This window comes from Athene cunicularia (assembly GCF_003259725.1).
Source record: "Athene cunicularia isolate RWA chromosome 8 unlocalized genomic scaffold, athCun1 chr8_part1, whole genome shotgun sequence".
Classification (NCBI taxonomy): domain Eukaryota; kingdom Metazoa; phylum Chordata; class Aves; order Strigiformes; family Strigidae; genus Athene; species Athene cunicularia.
The window spans coordinates 21,257,736-21,264,475 of record NW_020799109.1 but is presented as its reverse complement, the minus strand read 5'-3'; positions in this window follow the sequence as shown (position 1 = coordinate 21,264,475).

Genomic DNA, 6,740 nt, shown 5'->3' with positions numbered 1-6,740 from the left:
TTTTTTTTTTTTTTTCTGTTTTGTAATGAAACATTTAAAAAACAATTACTAATACTACACATTCCATTTAAAACGAACAAAAAGCAGCCATGACTATGACTTCCTGTTATTGTCAGCTATATATTTTTCCCTAATGGTTTTTGTGCTTCATCACTGTAATCTTATAATCCACTTCCTTTTCACCGTGTTAATGCTGTTGTGTGCTGATGAGCTAGAAGAAAAGCTTGATCTTCACAGAATAGACAACTTGTCATTCCAGCCAAACGCGGCGGGTTTAGAAATCTGGGATAGCTGGTAAATATGGCAACGTACGTAACTGTTGTTGTGCTTTACAGATTTCAATATGAGACAGGCACCTAGACAGCTCTTTTTGAGACTTACTGCAAGTTTGTTTTTATAAAATATATGTAATGCTTTCAGCATCTGAAGTAATTCTTTGAAGTGAGTTCCCTGAACACAAGGTTCACTTGTGAAGAACTGACAAGTGTCTCATTACACACACACGCACACACACGCACACAAATCCACCAGGAACAGCTTCCTTTCTCCCAGGTTACCTAATCTCTGTGCTCCATGCAAGATCCTCCTTCAGCTTTCCCCAGGCAACTTCCAGATGATGCTGTCTATGGAGACTGTTAAAAAGAAAGACACATACACCTTTGTGGTGATCTGGTTTTGTTTTTTTGTTTTGAGAGCTCTTTATATAAGGCCTGTTTTGACAAAGACCTCTGCCTGTGGTAATGCACTTGGTAAAATACAATGCAATACAAAGACCAGTGTTGTCCATCTAACCTTGTCACCTGTTCAGTTACTAGTTTATTGTGTTTCTATTAAATGCATTATTGCTGAAGTGCGATTTCACAGCCTCTGCTAAATATAAAATGACAGATTCTGTGTGGCATTTGGAAAGGCGACAGCTCCTCGCACTGCGGGTGGCAAAGGAAACAAACTGCGGTGGTGAGTGCTGCAGCCTCATTCCTCCCAGGAATGGACCTAAAATCGTTGTGTTTCCTCCTCTGTTGCTTGACCACCTCATTACTCTTTTCCAACGCAGTTGTTGTTGTTCTTGTGGTGATGCTATTTAGCACTCTGTTTGCCTTTTGGCCCAAAAGACTGAAAGAAGGTAGTTGTTTTCTGAATCCGTGGGCATCCACAAGCAGTATCACCTAAATTGTGCTGTCTTGAGAAGAATGGACACATGGGAACATAGGAAAGTTCTTCACAACAAGAATTTGTTGCATTCAGTGACTAGCTTGGCAGCTCTCATGAGGATATTTGAATGATGGGACAACAAGAAGGAAGTGACAAGCGTGATGGCTATAGCATAAAAGGCCCTATTGCCATATTTTATAATGCTCCACACTTTGCTTGCCTTACCTGATGGGGTTTGAGTTTCAACAGAAGTTCCTTTAAGATGAAGAGAATAATTTAATTTTTTCACAAGTCTAGTATCTGTTAGGCACCTGTGATTCAATGATGTATCTAAAATCCCCATACTAATATCTTATTTTTCAAAATTTAAAAAATTGCCATCATCACAGAAAAGATTTCTCTTGAGGTCAGGATTTGACAAAGACAAGGAACCAAGGCCTCAAAGTGAAAATAAAAAAAAATAAATTTTTTGACATCCTGAAAATGTATCATCTTGAAAACAGCTTTAGCCACTTGCAAAGACCTATGGAAAAGTAAGAGAAGCCTCTGGAGTCTGAGGCTTGCAGAGAGCTCCTTCCTCCATCTTTGTGACAGTGTGAGAGACAGTTGCCACGGAGTGACAGCATCAGAATGATGGCGAGGGCTAGCAAGGAAACATGAACATATATACAAGATTTCTTTTTTAATCAACACTGTGCATGTATCTTGGAGAGTGGAGGAGCCACTGTGTCCTTGTTGTAATCTCATCCTAATCAGAGCATCTGTGCTTTTGCTAGCTTTGTGCAGCAAATAGAGAAGGAAAACCGTTCCAACCACACCTATACCAATTTTGGAAGATATTCTGGACCACTGCCAAAATAAATCTAAATGAAGGGCCACACAGAGGTAAGACCCTGTTCTACTGTAAAGTAGTCCTTAGGCTGGAACCCACAAAAGGATGCACATTGACACTTCCCACCATGATTAAAGGAACTGAAGACCCTTGATAAAGCTCAGTACCAGGCTCATAAGCAAAAGAACAAAATTAAAAATTAGACAACATCCCTCCCTGGTTTTGGTTATAGAACATGTTAGTCTGGAATTAAAGCAATAACTTGTTTCAGAATTCAATGTCAAGACATCAGATAACTGGAACTTCTGCGCTTCTTCCCTTGTAAAATAGCATGCAAGTTAAATCTGAAATGTCTGTATTTTATATAGACTATGTTTTAAATGCAAACACATATAAAAAATGCTATCATGTACAAAACTCCAGTCAGCTATCCTTATGCTATGCATTAATTCCAGAGAACAGCTGGAAATCCCTTAGAAAGTTTGATGTAATTACATCTGACTGTAAATCTTTGACTGTTTTAATATACTCAGGTGACCTAAATAGCAAAGTAATTTTAATTTAAAGTAATTAAGAAAGAGTCATTGTCTCAACTTGAGATTAATTTCTCTGAGAAATTACTGCTCAGAAAAGTCCTGTATGCCTTGTTCGACAGCCATATTCTTTGTGTTTCCACATTGTAAATACTCCATGGTAAACTGCAATGGAAGCTTGGCTTAGCTTAATTTCTCCTGGCTCTGTGGAACTGCTTCTTGGTTGAAAAAAATTGACCTGACTCTCAGTTTTTGGCATCTATGCTTTACTTTTACAGCTGATTCAAATGTGTCCACTGCTAGTTTAATGGTGACTTTTTTTCAATATGAATTTCTGTCATGCTCAGACAACTGATTTGCAGATGCAAGGGGTATGTTGATAATTGTCCTTTAAAGTGTCTCAACCAAATAATCTTTCAAAAGGTGTAAATGAAGATGGTGGAAAATCTTGTTATCAGTTCAAGGAAGGTTTGCTTGAATTGAATTGCTCCTTTGCTCTGGCTTTGTGCCAAGTAAGTTGTCTGAATGTGGCCTAAAGCTGCCCTTCCTAGAATGGCTGGTCGGCTGGCTTCACATATATTAAATGAGGGGGGTGATCCCATTAAAACATTTGATTTATTGTACCATAGTGAAGATCAGCCACGTTGTTCATGTGCAATAGGTGCCTATGCCTTTGCTGTTTTCTCAGGGCTTCTGGAAACAACAGCAGCTAGGAGTTAGTGATAGGGCTGGAGGAAATTTAGCCAGTTGTACTGATGTGGCTTGCAAATAACCATTTGGTGTATTACGGACTAAGTAAACTGGCCACTCAGTTTGTGGTTTGCCCATGCAGAAATATATGTGGGTCCTGCTTTTTGGAGGTAAAATTTTGAATATTGTGTCAGAATAACACCCTATGGCAGAAATAGAGTTATTTGTGAAAATTGCTTGCAGAGGGTGTTCATAAAGTTATAGTTTGGTTTAAATGTTTTGAAGTTACCCTTAATTAAGATGTAAAAAGCCATTGAGCTGCTTGTGGAATCAGGTAGCTACAATAATACCACCAAACTGGACAATCATTGCCCTAAACAAGGGTACATTAAAAAGTACAGGCAGCAAAGTGAAGCTGAGAAAATATCAGGACAGGGGCACTAACAGTGTGATCCTGAGAAACAACAGAGAAAAGTCTAAAAGCCAAAAGAGACCTGGGATTATGATGAAATAAACCATCTTGAATTATTTGATTCTTTATATATGTGAGGAAACAGAATTCTATGCTTTTCTTAATAAAGAAAAACATGCAATTGTATTCTCAATTTCTTCTTTTAACAAAGCATTGAATATACCAGCAATTTTTTTTTAACCTCTGGAATCAAAAAAGTCTAAAGGTATGAATTACATCAGCGTTCTTATGGAGACTGCATTCAAATGCATTGCTGGACTTACAAGCAGGGTTAACATCTTAGCTAACCTCCAGATTCAGTCAGCCATAAGCACACTGTGAACCTTTTTTCTTCTAACTACAAAATTGATGCTATTTTTAAAAAAACCCACATACAGATTATTTTCAAATGAAGACGTTTAAGTGTAGCATTTCATTAAAGAAAAAAGTGACAACATATACTTTAGCTTTCTATTTCATCTTAAATCACATAACTAGATTATTGCAGTATTCTTTAAATTCAGAAGTCCCTTTCCCAAATAGCAGCGAAAATAGCTTTTCTCGTGACTGTTTAACTTCTAAGAAAGCTACCTTTTTTTGCTCTTTTATGTCAATCCTTCCCATGCACTGTCATCATTTTACCAGGGTAATAGTCTGTTTTCTTTCTTTCTTTTTCCATTTCTTCAGTATTTTCTATAATTTCCTTCACTAAGGGAAAAGTACTTGATCCTGCTGATCAAGACATGACTCCCTGAGCAGTGTAACTTCTGGGAGACAATTGTAAACCAAGACTAAAGAACTGAGGGACAAATCCCACATACTTAAATTTCTACTTAAGACTGAGTTGGTTTAATTTCTACTTAAGACTGAGTTGGTTTTGAAGGTGAGTTTTTTCCTGAGCAGTGGACAAATGCTGTGTCTATATCTACAGGTACTTGTATTTGATTAAGGCTGTGTAAAAAAAGGGTAATACAGAAGAAAGTCACAACTAGTTTAAAGGCTGGAGAGAAGAACTTGGTAGCTGAAGAGCTCATTACAATTAATTTTTCAAAAGTGAACTCATTTACAGAATACATGCCCTTATGCAAGTATTCAAAGCAATCTTTACCATTACAAGGTGATCTAACATTCTCTTCTGTCTTGGAAAACATGAAAATGGCTCTGCTTTAGGAGTGCGGGCCACCTTGTTTGTTTATTGTTGATGAGTTCAATATGACAAGGCTTCCTCTGCAGTCTGCCCTACACTTAGTCCGGACAGGTATTCATGAAATTCAAGAACTAAAACCAAAATAACCCCGAAGAAAAACCACTTGTGGCTGCTTTCTGGCCTGAAGCTTTGGGTTTCTGAAGAAACATAACCACCGCTCCAGGAAGGTTAACTATTTGGTGTTTAGGGCAAACTAGAGAATACCTAATCTGCAACCCCACACCAAGTTTATCATAAATATAAAGCCAAACTTGTCAGAGTTGTTCAGAAGGAAAGCAAACTGCCTGTTGGACCGGGAGCTTGAGCCAAACAAGGGAGCTATGTAGCACCATAGGCTTCACCATGCTGAGCTATGCCTTTGTGGGACAACAGGTTGAAATAATAACAGAAATGTGCCTCTGCCAAAATTTTTCAGCATTCTTTTTATGTCTTTTTTTTCCTGCACTTCTGTGAGATCATCCTCTATTTCAAAATTTTCCTGCTGCTCTGGAACTGACAGTGGATGGAAAACATATTTAGTATTAATTAGTAAAGACACACAAAGGAAGAATGAATAATTCTCATTCTCACCAGACAGAACAGCTCCCGTGGTTCAAGGACCAAGGTACAAGGAAGAAAGATGGAGCTCCTATTGCTGAAAAGGTTCACTTAGGACCAAAGATGCCTTGTGCTCAGGAGCAGCCCTACAAAGTGAAACACCTGCTGCTGAATAATGCCGTTACAGAGTCATACCATAGGTGGCTATCACATTTGCTCCTTTCTGAATGGACACACTGGTGGTGTTTGCCTGTGATAGTACCATTAGAGAAGGTATTCATATTTTTTTAAAAACAGCTGTGCAGCTTGGGTTTCTCAATAAGAACAAATTTTGATTACTGCAACAGGACTTGGCCTTTCTGATCCCTGTCTTCCTGAGAGTTCAGAGAGCAGCTGAGTGAGGAAAGTAGAAGTGCAGTCTTGGAGGGAGAAACAGCAGTCACTATCGTACCTGGAAGAGATATTTTTGATATTATTTTATTCATAGCTTCATGAATCTGCTATCTCAGATGGAAATTTCTTCACATATGTCTTCAGGCTGTCTGGAGCCTTCACGTGTCCTGTGACAGTCTCAGGGCAGAATTAAAAATGCAGATATGCTTCAGTCAAAAGCAGCATCCATCCTGATCTGTTCTGAAGCTGAAGATACGACGGAGGTGCAATGTCAGTCTGAAATCAACAAAATGAGCATTAGCAACAGAAGGAAGCGATGAAAGAGAGAGCTTGAGAGACAAAGTTGATGAATCAAACAATAGCCAGAGTTTTGCAAAGCCTTACACAAACTTTGCCTCATGTTTGTTCCACTGAGGTGTCACAGTGAATTTTTTTTCTTCTGCCCGCTTTGTGTGGCTTGCCTCAGTGTACCACAGTGCTGGGATAGCCACTTTCTTCTCACCCTAGAGCATCTGACACTGACTTTGATGTAATTTCATAAAACACTCCTTCTGTGATTCTTTATAAACTTGGCATCTTTCACTCCAAGGCTCAGTGAAATGGCCATAGCGGTGCTGTAGCTGTGGAGACAGGAGCAGCAAGGTTTGAACAGAGGTAATAACCAGAAATATTGTGCAGATATGTGAGTAGTACTTGTTCATATCTATGTTTGAGTATTACTCCTTTGTCTTCTGTTGCATTTCATCTGTTGCTATCTACACATATTGGAATAGCTTCATTGCAGGGGTGTCCTTTTCCATTAAAAAATCTCTTTCAATTAATTGTTTTTTATAAAGGTAGTGGTAAAGTCTTGCAGGATTTGAAATGTGCAACCATGTTATCTCCTCCGCTGAGCATAATTATCCCTCTTTCATTCAACAGAGCATCTTCCTTTACTCTAGATTT